This window comes from Daucus carota, chromosome 2 (assembly GCF_001625215.2).
Source record: "Daucus carota subsp. sativus chromosome 2, DH1 v3.0, whole genome shotgun sequence".
NCBI classification, from domain to species: Eukaryota; Viridiplantae; Streptophyta; class Magnoliopsida; order Apiales; family Apiaceae; genus Daucus; species Daucus carota.
The window spans coordinates 28,600,533-28,617,558 of NC_030382.2; positions in this window are offsets into that span (position 1 = coordinate 28,600,533).

Here is a 17,026-nt window from a genome sequence, read left to right on the forward strand (position 1 = left end):
ATGTGGTAGTGTTAATCATCTTGCTATATAGCAAAAATGCTTTATCCAATCATTGCATGCCTAATCCTATGATAAATGCTCATCTGCCTTACATGCCTATGTTCCCAAATGCCCCCATTCATTATTCTAACATGCAATTCATGCCTAATCCTTATTTTGGTGCATTTAACATGCCTGATATGCCTATTCATCATGATAATATGAATCATGCTTTTATCAATCAATTTTCTGAAAAATCTACCAGTGTTGGTTCTTCTAATTCTGTTGTGATACCTAAAGTTAAGAAGTCTGTTTCCGAGGATGAAGTTGTTTCTAAACCTTCTAAATCCAAAGAAAGCAAACCTTCTAAACCAAAGGTGGTGTCTAACAAATCTGGACCCAAGACAGCTTGGGTACCAAAGTCAACTTAAAATGTGTTTGGACTGTGCAGGGAAGTAGAAAGAATCTTTGGTACCTTGATAGTGGATGTTCAAGGCACATCATTGGAGATTCCACCCTGCTCAGCAAGTTTGAGGAAAGAGCTGGCCCAAGTATCACCTTTGGAGATGACAGCAAAGAATTTACTCTGGGATATGGCTTGATTTCAAAAGGGAATGTCATCATTGACAATGTTGCATTAGTCAAAGGTCTCAAGCATAATTTACTTAGCATCAGTCAACTATGTGACAGAGGACATCAAGTTTGGTTCTCTATAGAAGCCTGTGTTATTTCTGACAAGAAAGATAACAAAGTGGTTCTTACTGGAAATAGGAAGGGAAATGTCTACATAGCTGACTTCAATTCTACCAGTGTAGATTATCTCACTTGCTTGTTCAGCAAAGCAAGTTTGGATGATAGTTGGCTATGGCATAAGAAATTGTCCCACCTAAATTTTAAGGCAATGAATGATCTTGTAAGAAAAGATCTTGTTATAGGGCTACCAAAATTGGAATTTTCCAAGGATGGTCTCTGTGATGCTTGCCAAATTAGAAAGTAAAGAAAGTCCTCTTTCAAAAGCAAATTGAAATCTTCAATTGATAGACCTCTACAGCTTCTGCATATGGATTTGTTTGGACCAGTTAATATCATGTCCATTTCAAAGAAGAAATACTGTCTTGTGATTGTGGATGATTTTACAAGATTTACTTGGACTTATTTTCTTCATGCCAAGGATGAATCAAGTGAAATCATCATCAATCAAATCAGGATAGTTGACAACATTGATCCAATCAGGAAAGTTTCAAGGATCAGGAGTGATAATGGAACTGAGTTCAAGAATTCCACAATGAAAGGCTTCTGTGAAGAAAAAGGTATTCACCATGAGTTCTCTGTAGCAAGAACTCCTCAACAAAATGGAGTGGTTGAAAGAAAGAACAGAACTCTTATTGAAGCTGCCAGGACAATGCTTGAAGAATCAAAATTACCAACTTATTTTTGGGCTGAAGCTGTTAACACAGCATGTTACACTCAAAATATCTCTCTGATAAGCACAAGGAATGACACCCTATCAATTGTTTAAAGGAAAGAAGCCAACCTTAAACTTTCTACATGTCTTCGGATGCAAGTGTTTTGTATTGAGAAATCAAGGTGAAAATCTTGGTAAATTTGAAGCAAAGGCAGATGAAGGGATATTTGTTGGATATGCTGCTGGAAAAGCCTATAGAGTCTATAACCTAAGGTTAAACATTGTTATGGAATCTGTCCATGTGATGTTTGATGACAAGAAAATTCAAGGCTTAGATGATGAAGGGTTTCATGATGTTCTCCAATTTGAAAATGAGACTGAAGGAGTGATAGAACTGGAAAGTGATGATGATGACTATGCTGAAAATATGAATACTGGTGGAATTCCTTCATCAATTGGTAATAATATATCAAATACTAGAACAGCAATTGATGTATCTCAGTCTACATCAATGGCTAATGATCTATCTAGTACTAGTCCATCAATGGCTAGTAGTCAAGGTCCATACACTTAGAGGGAGTTTCTCAAAATGAACCTGACTTTACAAATGAAGCCAGTTCATCTAGGTCAAATCTTCCTCCACAAATAAAATGGACAAGGGATCACCCCTTTGAACTCATTATTGGAGATGCAGCTGCAGGTGTCAAAACAAGAAGAGCCGCCATGGATGAATGTCTGTATAGTAGTTTTCTATCACAGGAAGAACCCAAAAAGGTTGAAGAAGCTCTCCTTGATCCTGACTGGATTTTAGCTATGCAAGAAGAGCTAAACCAGTTTGAAAGAAACAAAGTTTGGAAGCTGGTACCCAAGCCAAAAGACAGAGCTATTGTTGGTACTAGATGGGTATTCAGAAACAAGATGGATGAAAATGGTGTTGTAACAAGGAACAAAGCAAGATTGGTTGCCAAGGGCTACTCTCAAGAAGAAGGAATAGATTATGATGAGACATTTGCTCCTGTAGCTAGACTTGAAGCAATTAGAATCTTTCTTGCTTATGCTGCACATGCCAATTTTAAAGTCTATCAAATATCCAGAGTGCCTTTCTAAATGGTGAGCTAGAGGAAGAAGTCTATGTTTGTCAGCCACCTGGTTTTGAAGATCCAAATTTTCCAGAATTTGTTTATCTTCTTTTGAAAGCTCTCTATGGACTGAAGCAAGCACCTAAAGCCTGGTATGACACTTTATCACAGTTTCTTCTTGAGAATCACTTCACAAGAGGTATTGTTGATAAAACTTTATTCTATAGAAATGTTAATGGCTCTAGTATACTTGTTCAAATTTATGTAGATGACATTATATTTGGCTCTACTGATGAGAAACTTTGAAAAAAGTTTGCCAAGCTTATGCAAAGTAAATATGAAATGAGCATGATGGAAGAGTTAACATACTTTCTTGGTTTGCAAGTCAAGCAAGTTAGTGATGGCATTTTTAATAGTCAAACTAAATATGTATATGACTTAATGAAAAAGTTTGATCAAGTAAATTGCTCAACTGCCAAAACTCCCATAGCCACTGCTACTAAACTTGAGTTGAATACTAAGGAAAAGAAAGTGGACATCTCAAGTTATAGAGGCATGGTTGGCTCACTTTTGTATTTAACTGCCACTAGACCTGATATAATGTTTGCTACCTGTGTTTGTGCTAGATTCCAAGCTGATCATAGGGAATCTCATTTGATTGCAATTAAAAGGATTTTCAGATATCTCAAGGGTACTCCAAATCTTGGCATTTGGTATCCTAGGGATTCTGGTTTTGATTTAATTGGTTTTTCGGATGTTGACTATGCAGGGTGTAGAATTGATAGAAAAAGTACAACTGGCACCTGTCAATTTCTAGGAAATAAACTGGTTTCTTGGTTTAGCAAAAAGCAAAATTCAGTGTCCACATCAACTGCAGAAGCTGAATACATTGCAGCTGGAAGCTGTTGTGCACAGATTTTATGGATGAGGAATCAATTAGTGGACTATGGTTTAAAACTCTCCAAAATTCCTATCTTCTGTGACAACACAAGTGCAATTGCCATAACTGAGAATCCAGTACAGCATTCGAGAACAAAGCACATTGACATCAGGTATCATTTCATTAGGGAACATGTGATGAATGGAACAATTGAACTTCACTTTATTCCTAGTGAAAAACAACTAGCTGATATTTTCACCAAGCCACTTGATGAATCCACATTCTCAAAATTAGTAAGTGAACTTGGTATATTAAATTTCTCTAGTTAATTATTTATGTTTTTATGGAGCCTGTGATATGTGACAATTTGGATTCAATTTTGTTTGAGTCAAAATTACCACTATCGATTGTTATTTTAGCGATTGATAGTGTCTTACATATCACTGGATAAATGAAGTACACGTAGTACATCAATGGCTAATTCTTTTCTTAAACAATTACCCATTGATACACTGCAGTTTTAACCGCTAGTGTCCAGTAACTTTATCGATCGATATATACATACATATATGCATATATCGATTGATGACGCTTGGCTACTTTTTGAACGGTTACTTCATTTACTTTTACTGAGAGTATAAATAGTTTGCCTTTAATTCATTTTATTTCTCACCTGCATTTGCAAACTCTTGACTCTCTCTCTTTTACAAAAACTCTCTCAAGCCCTAATCTCTTTTCAAGTTCTCTCATCAATGGCGCCTGTAGTGAAAATCACAAGTTCAACTGGATTTATCTACGAGCAGAATAATCATGTGGCATATGTCGACAAGGAGGGCAAAAAGACTGAAGCTTTTCACACTATAATGGATTTCATTAAAGAGTGCAAGTTCTCTTATGCCATGCTTCATGCTCCAACAATCTACTGTGAGATTGTAGAGCAAATGTGGACATCTGCCAGGTATAACTCTGCATCCAAAACTCTGTCTGTTGTGATTAATGATGTTAGCTATAATATTGATGGTGATACTGTTAGGGTTGCTCTAAATTTGCCTAGGAATTCTACTGATAGAGTACCCAATGATAATGAAATTGTTAGAATGCTTAGAGATATGCATTATAATGGTGACTTGTCAAACTTAGGACAGATTCTTAGGCGCCATATGCGCAAGTAATGGAGTTTTCTGTGTGATTCGTTTATTAAGGTATTTTCTGGTAAAGTGTCTAATTATGATGCTTTCACAATGTCTATGCAAACTATATTCCATATGCTTTTAACTGATGATTATTTTAACATTGGTGACTTAGTTTTGTATGAAATTGTTGCTAAGTTAGGTCCCCATGAGGACAGGCCCAAAAATATCTATTTTGCTAGGTTCTTGATGATTATTGATAACCATCTTATCAAGAATTTAGTAATAGCACAGCCAGACAACAAGCTGGATTGCTGGGTGCAAAGCAAGAGGGTATGCAATGATTTGATGAGGATACTTGCAAATGACCAAGTACCCTTGTCATTACCATCACTCATGCAGGTATCTTCTACTCCTGTTACTTCTTCCAATCCTCAAATTTCTTCTACTTCTAGTGTAACAATGGAAGTTGAACACCCCCAACTTCCTACCCAAGCTTCCAAACCAAAGAAATTGTCAAAACCCAAATCTAAGAAGCTCACCTCTGGTGTCTCTCAAAAGGCACCAGTTGTAACAACTACTTCACAACCAGAGGGGAGTGTGAAGGAGGTAAGTGGTGAGGGGAGGGGTGAACATCAAAGAAGCCCCCAGAATAAGGTGGGAGAGATGAGTGCTAACCTGCCAAGCCATCCCACATCTTCCCAAAAAGATGTGGTGATTAATATTGAAATAAACACATCTCTGGTGACATCTTCCCAAAAAGATGCCACTATTGAAAAGAGCTCCCCTCCAAGAGCACATAACAAAAGGGGAAGGGACACAAACCAAACACCACCCAAAACCTTTTTTAGAAGACCGAAGAAAAGGACACTTGGTGCACACACTACTGTACAGTCCAAAATCATAGATTTTGTGATAGTACAAAATACTTCTCAAATTCAGTATGATGTGGCTCCATCAAATGTGGAGCCACAGCCCCCTCAATTTGAAACACTTTTTCAAAGCTCAGAATTCAATATGGAGGAAGTTGATTTACTATACAACTTTCCCACTCCGAATTCTCCAACTCTGCACTTGGAGAAGCCAATTTCTAAAACCGATGATCATCTTTTACAAGATTTGTTGGGTCATCAGTCTATCATTTCTAAGACAGCTAGTGAATTTGTGGAAATCCCAAGGCCTTCACTCTTCACAGATTCTCTAGTTGTTTCTATAAATACGTTGTTATTTTACACCAACTATGAGAAAGATTGTAGAAGGAGGGGTTGAATACAATCTTTTACAAATTAAAAGATTCAAGAACAAGAACACTTAAAACAATAAAACAGAAAAACACCAAGAATTAAAAATACGGGTGGATTGAATGATCCACCCGTGAGATTTTATATTGAAGAATCTGTGGATTAATTACAATTCGCACAGCTGCAGGTTCATCACTTGAATTGTTTCTAACTCTCAGATCTTTCTCTCAAGTATTCGAACACTTTCAACTGATGCTACTAACTTGGTTATATACTCCAAGTTTTACAAAGCTTTTAACTAGAATACAAATTATGCACTCTAATCTAAACTATGCTGCACATCTTTGTCTTATGCATGCTTTCTGTGTTGTCTTCATCTTTGACCATCATCTTGATTTGATCCAGATTGCATTGCATGAGATAAGAATCTGTCTGGTTCTTCTTGATTGTCCTAATCAGGCTTCCATGTCTATTTTGGTGTAATTCGATCCATGTGATTTGTCAGACTTAAGCTCTAGTCACTTTCAACTGCTCTTGGCTTCATCAGTTGAAAGTACCTTCATCGGTTGAACGAATTACAGACTTCATCAGTTGAATGTTGTTCCAGTCTCATCAGTTGAATTCCTTAGCTTCATCAGTTGAACACTTTGTCTTCAGTTGAATGCTTGGTTTTCATCAGTTGAAACATGATCCAGGCTTCATCAGTTGAATAGTTACATCTCATCAGTTCAATATCCTTCACTTAGATAAAATTACATGGCATTGAATATTTACAATTAGCCATCCTATTCTATCCATCCGTTGATAATTCTCAAGGACAAGAAATATAACAATTACAACTGAAATTTTGATAAAGATTCTAAACAAAAAATGTTACAGAGTGTTTATGTTATCATCAAAATTATTGATTCCTAACAATCTCCCCCAATTTATGACTGGAGAAGATGCAGACATAAATTCTACACTTGATGATAACAGAACACAAATAATATAAAATACAAAATTTAAATGCAAGAGATAGAAAGTTTACAGATGATTTTGCCCCTCTAGACTGAGCAGATTACTTATTCGTAGAAGATCTTCTTCTTCTGGACTTAAGCTTTTCTTCAAGAATATCAATCTGTTTCTGGAATATCCTGTAAAACCACTCTTCATCACTATCTTGTCTGTTGAGTTTGGATTGAAGAGTCTTCAGAGTGTTCAGGCTAGCAATTTTGAGTTAATTTTTAGGTCTGAAAAATCTCCTAACACCTTGGCTGTCTTTGAACTCCATAATTGGGGTTGGCTCATGATGAATTTTCTTTCCAGTGTAGGGGATTTTCAGCCCCCTTTGCAGACTAGCATCTGAGTTCCATTCCTTCCTGATTTCAAGAATTCTCCTTAACACCATTTGTTTGGCTGGTGGTGTAAATCCTCCTGTTCTCTTCATGGCAGCATAAATCTTTGTGAGAGAACTGAATCCCTCAGAACTCAGAACCCTGTGAAGAGGCCAGGTGACACCACCTTTGCTTTTATATGGGAAAATCAATCTTTCAGGAAGCTTAGAAGTTGGCTCTATTCCTCTCACTTCTTGAAGGTCATTCAAGTCCAGTTCCAACTCAGAAATTTATTCAATATTGGCTATGACAAGATACTCATCTGCATTTTCAGGTTCCTTGGGAGGTTTTGGAGGATTAGCCAATTTCTTTGCTACTGACTTCCCTTTCTTCTTAGGTTTTGAAGTTTCTTGAACAAGGAAAGCAGGTACAGGGATATCTTCAAGATCAATTGGCTCCTCTTTAGGCATGATTGGCTCATCATGGAAGTCGACATCTGGATGCATAACTGTGGTTTCTTTGAATGGAGAAGAAGGCTTTGATGATTGAACATTCTTTGCAGGCACTTCTTCTCTTCTTTTAGCAGCCTCAGGCATCTTTGATCTAGTTTTGACTCTCTTCTTCTTTGGAGGATTCTCAGGAGCAATCCTATTTTCATTTTGAAGAAGTTCAGCTTCCAACTCCTCTTCCAGCTCAATTGCATACCTTTCATCAACTTCTATTTCTTGATTTATAGAATGTTGAGATTCAAGTTCCTTCCTTTCACATTCTTTGGCCACCTCCTCAGCTTTTGCAAAAGAATAATATGGGTGGCCAGTTCCAATAAACAACTTCTGACCTTCTCTGTAGATAATAGCAAAATGAACTTTTAAAGCCTCATCTGTAGAATCTTTGTAGCTCTTGATTTCTTGGCCCAGAAGCTTGTATTCACTTTTGTGAGGCCTGGCTGGAGGAAATTAGATTGAGCTTGAATCTTTGCCAGGCCTTGAATAACCACAGCTGTTAGGAGATAGGATGGCCTTGAATTCATTCAGGCTGGATGGCTCACCCTTCTCTTTCTTTGAAGGAATAATAATCTCAGGTGTGATTACCCTGAGAATTGTTGTAGTGGTTGGAAAAGAGGTTGGGACTTTTGTGGTTGTAGAGGTAGACTTTGAAGATTGTTTTGCCAACAACCAGACTAACCTCTCCCTTATTGAATCCCTTTTGCTCCTTGCTTTGAGCTCATTTGCAGTGAAATAGGGAGGTGGAATTCTTTCTACCAACTCTGCAGGTGATGGTAAGGGTGCTTTCTCCCCCTTTTTGTTCTCATCTAGTGCAGGTGGCCTAGGTACATTGACTCCTGATGCCATGAGAAGATGCTGTAGAAGATCAGTTTGAATTCTCTGGTGTTGCAGCATCTCATGCATCCTTGCATCCAGAACATTTACTCTATCCTCCAGAGTATCTAACTTACTTTCCAGCTTAGCATGTCTCTTCTCAAAATCAGACATGGCAGAGATAGCTTTGCTGGGAAGTTTTTCATCAATTTTGGCAGTAAGACCATTCTTGACTGCAAGAATACTGGAGTTTAGGTGCTCAATTTCACCTTGGAAATGCAAAGATTGAAACTTGTGAAGCTTGAGATTTTCCAAGGCTTGGCTGGCAAAAGTTGCAGAAACTTGAGAAGAAGAAGGGCTGCCAGTTTGAGAGTTGACTAAGTTGGAGGCTTTTCTTTGTAATTCCATGCTAACCACAGTAGCATTGGCTGATTGAATAGAGAGCCAAGAAGGAAGAGAAGTGGATGGCTCTGCAGGCTTTTCATTAAGTGAATCTTCAAGAGCTTCATTGAGGTCCTCATCACTCTCATTTGCATAATGAAAGTCATCACCAGCATTGGCAGGCAGAGCTGCAAGTGCCTCCTTTGCTCTGAGCATAGATGAGGTGGTGTGAATGAGATTTAGACTCCTCTCAGCTGCTTGATTATCCAATATTGCAAAAGCTTCAATGGAAGGCATTCCATGAGTGAAACTGTCAGGATCAAGTGGCACACTGTCCAAAATGGCTCTATATTCTGCTTGATGATCTTGCTCACTTGATCCTTCATTGACACCTGCATTTCTCTCATTTTCCCTCTGTTCTTGCATCAAGGGCTCCCCTTGGCTCACCACACAGCTCACCTCTCCCTCACTTACCCTTTCTAAAGGGTCATTCAATACCTCTCTTTTTTCATGGCTAGAAGAAGTAGCCAGACCCTCCACTATCTCTCCTTTTGCCAGCTCCCAAGGCTGCCTCTCCACACAGTCACTCCCTTCCCTCAATCCTAGAAGTGTTTGTGCTATGATGTGGTCAACTACTGTGATAGAAGGTAGATCAGTTGAAGTACCAGTAGTTGTCAAATGATGGGGAACATCAGTTGAAACATCCATAGAAGAGGCTTTCAACTGATGAAGGCTGTTAAGCGCATCAGTTGAGGGACAAACACTGTTCAACTGATGAGAGAGATCAGTTGAAGATAAAAAAGAAAGAGGTATGAAGGCTGTGACAGTTGATTCTATGATGATTGATTTTAAGTGAGATTCCACAGAACACACTGGAACAGTAGAAGAAATTTGATGAGAGAGATCCAACAAATCATCAAGATGATGATGATCAATCTCAAAGAGGGGCTTCTCCATGAAGTCTAAAGATGGAGAATTTACAATTGTGGTGTGAATTAACTCCACATCCACAGAAGAGGTAGGGGATTGTGTTTGGACTGTAGAAATGGTGAGATCATAAATGTATGAGATAGGTTGAGAAGTGAAAGGGGGCTGTGACTCCACATTTATTAGAGTCACATCAATCTGACTTTGATAAATTGTAGGCATAAAATCAAGAATTGTTTCCTGTGAAGTGTGTGTAGAGTGCTGCTTAGATTTATCACCCATTAACTTCTTTTTTCCATAGGCTTTTACTGGGGATTGAGTGTCCCTCCCCCTCTTTTGCTGTGTCCCTGGATGGGGACTATTTTCAATAGCAACATCCTTTTGGGAGGATGCTGCTAGGGATGTGTTTGATTCCTTGTTGATCTCTACAGTCTTTTGGGAGACTGTAGAGTGGCTAGGCTGGTTATCACTCACCTCTCCAGCCTTATCCTCAGGGTTTCTTTGATGTTCACCCTGTCCCTCCCCCTCACTGCCACCAGTCACACTCCCCTCAGGTTTGTGCTTCTTTGTTTTTACAACAGGTGCCTTTTGGGAGGCACCTGAGGTTGGCTTTGAAGATTTGGACTTAGAAGGTTTTGCCACTTGGGTGGACTGTTGATGGGCCTCCTCAACAGCCCTGATGGCAGAAAGCAAAGCAGGAGAGGGTTGAGAAGGAGTAGTAGGAAAGCCAAATACCTTTTTCTCATTACCTATCTCCATGATTGGCGGATAGATAACATCCAAGATATTGTACAGCTTCATTCTGGCAAGGTACTTGAAGATTCTTTTCTCCTGCACAAAACAAGGAATCTTGGCTTCTCTGTTAGTGATGACTAGCTTATCATCAACATGATTAGCCAGCATCATAAGAAACCTAACATAATACATATCTTTGGGCCTATCAGTTCTATCACCTAACTTCTCCCCAATTTCATGGATCATCAAAGTGCCAAAGTTATAGTATTCATTAGTCAAGAACATATACAGCATTTGTAAAATTTGGGAAGTGATAGCATCAAAATTACTAATTTTATCAGAAAAGGCCTTAACAAATGCATCACATAAATAGCTCCATTTTCTTCTCAGGCCTTTCCTAACTATTTTACCTAGAGCATCAGTAGGAAAAACATAGTTCATGGCATATAACATATTAACTAATTGAATATCAGAAGGCAATGTTGTAATAGTATTTTCAGGGATTTTAAAGCATGCATATATAACATCACAGTTAATAGTATGAGTATTATTTTTAAGAGTGAAAGAGATAGTATCATCCTCACTATTGAACTCAGCCGTTGTCTAGATTTCCTCTACCACTTCATGGTAGATTGTTGGAGTGGAGAGCATAGCATGAGACAACTTACTTGCTTTTATGAAATCCATCATCTTATGGAACTCTTTTTCTTCAACAGCCTCTTTGTCCACAAATGATGCGACATTGTTCTTCTCATAGATGAAGTTAGTAGGAGATGTGTATTTCTTCATTGGCGCCATTGCAGTTACAGAGAAAGCTTGAAGAAGGTGAGAACTTGTTTTTGCAGAGAGAGAGGAAGGCTTTGTGAATTCGAAAGAGTGAGATGAAAAGAAATGAAAATAAACTGAAAATGCTTATATACTTTCTCTAGAATTTTGCTGTGATTGGCTGAGAAATTACCGTTGAGAAGAAATAACTTTCATTTAACTCTGTAAAAATTACACACACGATTGTATGTATAAAGTGGAGGGGAGAGAAAAGTAATTTCAACGGCTCAGATCATGTAATTGTTTCGATGGATGGGATAGGCACCTCGTTCAACTTCTTATTCAACTGATGATGATCAGTTGAAAGTATCTTCAACTGCTGTCATCAGTTGAACTAAGAAACAAGGCAATAGAGTATTGTTTCAATGGCTGAGCTTGGAGATCATCCGTTGAAACGATACTTCAGTATGAGAAAATTCCAGTATCTCATTAGTTGAAATATTACACAATTTATCCAGAGTCATAACTAAATCAATTTTGTGCAATTAAAAATAGTCAAACTCTGGCTGCCAAAATACAGACAAATTCACCATAAATTAGGAGAGATTTAACATATACCTAATTTACTTACCAACCTTGTGAATGTAGATTCATCAAGAGGCTTTGTAAAAATGTCTGCAATTTGTTCTTCACTTGGAACAAAATGCATTTCAACAGTATCAGCCATCACATGTTCTCTTATGAAGTGATATTTGATGTCAATATGCTTGGTTCTTGAATGCTGCACTGGTTTTTTAGTTATAGTAATAGCACTGGTGTTGTCATAGAATATTGGGATTTTTGAGAAATTAAACCATAATCAAGTAATTGATTTCTCATCCAAAATATTTGTGCACAACAACTTCCAGCTGCAATGTATTCAGCCTCAGCTTAGAGGTTGAAACAGAGTGTTGCTTTTTGCTAAACCAAGAAATCAGTCTGTCTCCAAGAAATTGACATATGCCTGTTGTACTTTTTCTATCAATTTTGCATCCTGCAAAATCAGCATCTGAATTAGATCAAATCCAGAGTCTTTAGGGTACCAAATACCAAGATTTGGTGTTCCCATAAGATATTTGAATATTTTTTTAATAGCAATAAGATGTGATTCTTTAGGATCAGCTTGAAATCTAGCACAGAGGCATGTTGAAAACATAACAATTCTCAAGGACAAGAAATATAACAATTACAACTGAAATTTTGATAAAGATTCTAAACAAAACATGTTACATAGTGTTTATGTTATTATCAAAATTATTGATTCCTAACATACGTCAACTGCTAATCCTTCTTCATCATCGATCGATATCTCTCATCGATCGATAAGTGCAGTTCTGTCAACGGATGTGCTTAACAGTAGTCAGTCGTTAATGAGTGACAATATAGCATCAATAGTTATTTCTCAGCCATTGATAGAAGAAGTCCCACTAGCAGATCAATCTCAACTTGATCATCTTGCTGTAACAAGGGCTGCTAGTGAGGAACTCATCATTATTACTGCACTTCTAGGACTGAGAGATGGTGAGTTAGAGGAGAGGTTGCCTTGTGAACAGGCAAAAGGAGAGGTTGTGAGTGAGGGGCTGGGAATTTCATCCTCCCAGGCAAAAGGAGAGCTTGTGAGTTCCACCTTAGAAGGTGAAGGTGAGTGTGTGGTGAGCCAGGGTGAGACCCTGATGCAAGAACAGAGTGAACATGAGAGAAATGCAGGTACTGGTGCTACAAGGACGGAACCTGCTATGGACCTCTTCGATGCTTCTCATTTTGCTCATCCTATACCAGCCTATCAAGTTATGGCTGGTCAGTCCAATGTCCAAGCAGAGTAGACCTTGGGTTGCTTCACACATCTGAAGCCTTAGAGAGAGCTCAAATTGCACATGCTGTTGTTCCTAAAGGCATGCTCACTACTCAGGATGACTCAAAATATGATGATTCCCTAGATGATGAGGATGATGTTGAAGAAGATGAAGTTGCTGGTCCTTCTGAGATGCCAGATTGGGTGTTCAGCCAAAACTTCAACTTTGGTGACACCAAGATGGAAATCTTGAGAAAGTACAAGAGAGCTATGGAGTGGGCAGCAGATGAAGATCCTATCAAGAAAACACTTTCTATGTTTGTGAAAGATAATTTGAGACTTCATAAATCTCATCTTACTCAGCTCAGGCAAGAGGTTGGAGATCTTCATAATGTTGTTTCTGAAGTCAAGGAGGATAACAAGAAAAATCTGGAGGCTAGAATTTCTTATGACACCATGGCCAACACCAGATCTAGACTTCATCAAGAATCCTCCATGGCTACCTCTATTGATGCTTTAGACAAGAGAGTTTCTGATGTTGAATGTCAGTTAAATCAAGTCCTTATCAACCAAAACAATCAACAAAAGTTATTTCTCACTCTCCTCCATGCTCAGAACATTCCAATTCCTGATCTGCTTGCTGATTACAAAAAGGGGGAGAAGTCTACAAGATCTATTGCTACAACCTCCACAGCTCCATCATCAATTACTACTGCTAATCCTACAACTCTACCATCAACCTCTACAGAACAAGTGCCTACAACTCAGGGGGAGCCACCAACAAAGGGGGAGCAACTTGCTCTGGTCTTAAAATCCAAGGCTCCTCCAGCCTCAAAGAAAAGATAGCCACCTAAAAAGAAAGCAAAGATTGCTCAAGTCAAAAGCATCAAGTGCCAAGGTGAGCCATCTTCAATTAATGAGTATAGGCCTTGCCTAATTGATCCTCCATCCCCAAAGAAGCCATATGGGAAGAAAAAGTTTGTTGAAGATTTTCCCATGCCAAAATCTGATAAATCCAAACTGCTTGGTCTTGCCATACATATGGGTAAATTTGGCAAGAAATGGGATGAAACTGAGGAAGAGAAGAAAGAAAGAGAGAAGGCTGAGAAATAAAGAGCTGAGCAAGAGGCTAAGGACATTGCAGAAGGGAAGCCTATAAAGCCAAAGCTAGTTGTTGGCAAACTAGATCAAGACTCTATGTGGAGATCTGAGTTTTCCTACGTTACAAGAACAATGAAATTATCTGTGTGCCTCCTGGACACCCCTTGTATGCTAAGGCTAAAGAAGAACAAGAAACCAACAAAGGGCCTTCTGTAAATGTTGATGCAGATATTGAAAAATATGCTGCCCAGCTTCTAGAAGAACTTAATGAAGAAGAATTTGATTTGGCTGGTGATGAAACCAACATTGCTATTCAGCAACGAATCCTGGATGAAGCCAAAAAGAATCTGGAGAAGAAAGGTAAGAAGAAGTCTAGGGCTGGTGTGAAGAAAATGGTACCAAATCTAATTGTGGATTTTCAAGAAGAAGCAGTCAAGTCTCCAAGACAAGATCCACCTCCTACTTCAACAGTTCAACCTGAAATTCTTATCAATCCAGAGGAGCTCAAGGAAGAGCCAGTGGAGTTTGACATCTCATCCATGAACTTTCCAAAATCTTTGTAACAAAAGAGGATGAGCTAGCAGACTCCTTGAGGCCAAATAAAAGCAAAACTGGGAGCAAGATTAAACATATGCCTGGACATATCAAAAAGAAAGGAGGAAATCCTAAAAGATATGATCCAGTTGGACCAGTTCAAGTCAAATCTCCATCTAGGAAAGTGGTAGTTCCTCCTGTGCCAGAAATTGTCAAGGTCCCTAAATCTACTTATGCATATGCATTTCATATCAGTGAACAGCCTCCCATTGAGCTATATCTGGATGAATTGCAAAGTATAAAGGCCTTGACAAGGACTAAAAGGTATCCTGAAAAGCTGGAGTTCCACTACTCTTCACAAGCAAAAATTGCATGGCCACTTGAAAGGACCTTGGATCAAGACTACAATATTCTCAAAATTGTGTACATGAAGCTAAACAACAGGACATCATTCTCTCAAGGAATCAGAAGTGAAATTCTCAAGAAAATCGAAGATATAAGAAGAAAATGGAATGAAGCTTCTGAGTTACCCTTAAGATTGTCTCTTCCTGATACTGGCAGCTACATTCACAACCAACCCTCAAGATTAATGACTTTCAGAGATGATCAAGGCATCAAGAGATTCTTCAGACTGAAAGATCATGCAAGAAATGCAGATGTAGATATCTTGAGGGCTATGCAAAAAAGCTTGATACCAAGATCACAGAAGAAGCCAAATCTATTGAAGATCTAGAGAGGGAGATAAACAAGAAACTGGCCGGACAAAAGAAAAATCAACCATGAACATCTGCTCAGTCTAGAGGAGCAAAAATCCAATCATTGTAAAACTCTTATCTTTCAGCAATTAAAACTCCCTTCTTAATGCAAAGATATCTGTTTTCTTTATTGTGTGTTTTGTAATCATCAAGCACCTCAAATTTATATCTGAAATTCCTATAGATATAAATAGGGGGAGATTGTTAGGAATATGTGATGCTTGATGATACAAAGTGTTTTTATTCTTACTTAGAATAAAATTGCATGTAGCTGATCAATAGATAGCATGCTAAGGCAGTATCGATTGATCACATAAACCCGTCAACGGATGATGAGGTACTGTAACAAAGCTGGAGCATCTTAGCAATTAATGTATTGTTATGTATACTTTTAGATTAGCAGTTGATCTATCAATGGATGTTTAGATAGGGTGACATAATTGTAAATATGTGAAGTCATGTAATCTATCCAAGTGAAATGAAGATCGATCGCTAGTCATGAAGTATCAATGGCTAATTGAAGAGAGCTTATCAATCGCTACATCAACACCATCAATCGATAATTCAAGGAAGACTATCAATCGCTCATTCGGAACAACTTATCAATTGATAGTTCAAGAATATTATCAATCGATAATATTAGCAATTGACAATCAGCAATTGACAGTTACAAGTCAAGTAAAAGACAAAGAGCACATGGGTTGATGTGACAGATGCTGCACCAGTTTTGGAAGCTAAACTAAAAGCAGTTTAGTCAAATATTGAGAACCTCGAAGCCTACCATTTCTGGCAAAGCAACAAGGATTTCAAGATGACAAATGTTGTATCAAGTCCAAGAAATTCTATATTTGTATTAGCTAGAAATTGAGTAGGAAAATGCTTTTATAGACTAGTTTTGTTTGTAGTAGTATATGTTCACTTTGTAATTTACATTTCAAAGTATCCAAATACCAAGAACTGAATAGAAAAGCACTAGAGAAAGTTAGCAAGAAATTGTAAGCTTCTGCTCTTCATTCTTTTGTAAGTAGCCAAGTATTTCTTACTTGGTAGGTTCTTAATATAAAAATCTCTCAGGTGGATCAAACAAGCCACCTGAAATTTTTAAGATCCTTGTTCTTTAAATTTCTGTTTTAGTATTCATGTTCTCTTGTAGTTTGAATATAATCTGTTGAGCAAGAATTTATTGAAATTTTTGTAGATTGTATTCAACCCCCCCTTCTACAATCTAACTTATTGTTTGCATTGTCTGAATAACAACATGATTTGAAAATTTGGGGTCAACAAGCCCTGGAGGCTGTTCAACATATACTTGCTCCTCCAATTCTTCATTGAGAAATGCACTCTTGACATATGTTTAAAAGACTTTAAATTTTTTATGATTAGCATAGGCCTCTAATCTGGTAACCAGAGCAAAATTTTCATCAGAATCAGTACCTTCTGGTTAGGAGTATCCTTTTACTACAAGTCTTGCCTTGTTCTTTGTAATAATGCCCGCACTATTAGTCTTGTTTCTGAACACCAATTCAGTACTAACTAGGGATTTATTCTTTGGTCTTGGTACTAGAGTCCAAACTTTGTTTCTTTCAAATTCATTAAGCTCTTCCCACATTGCTGTTACCTAATCAGTATCTTGGTAAGCTTCTTCCAC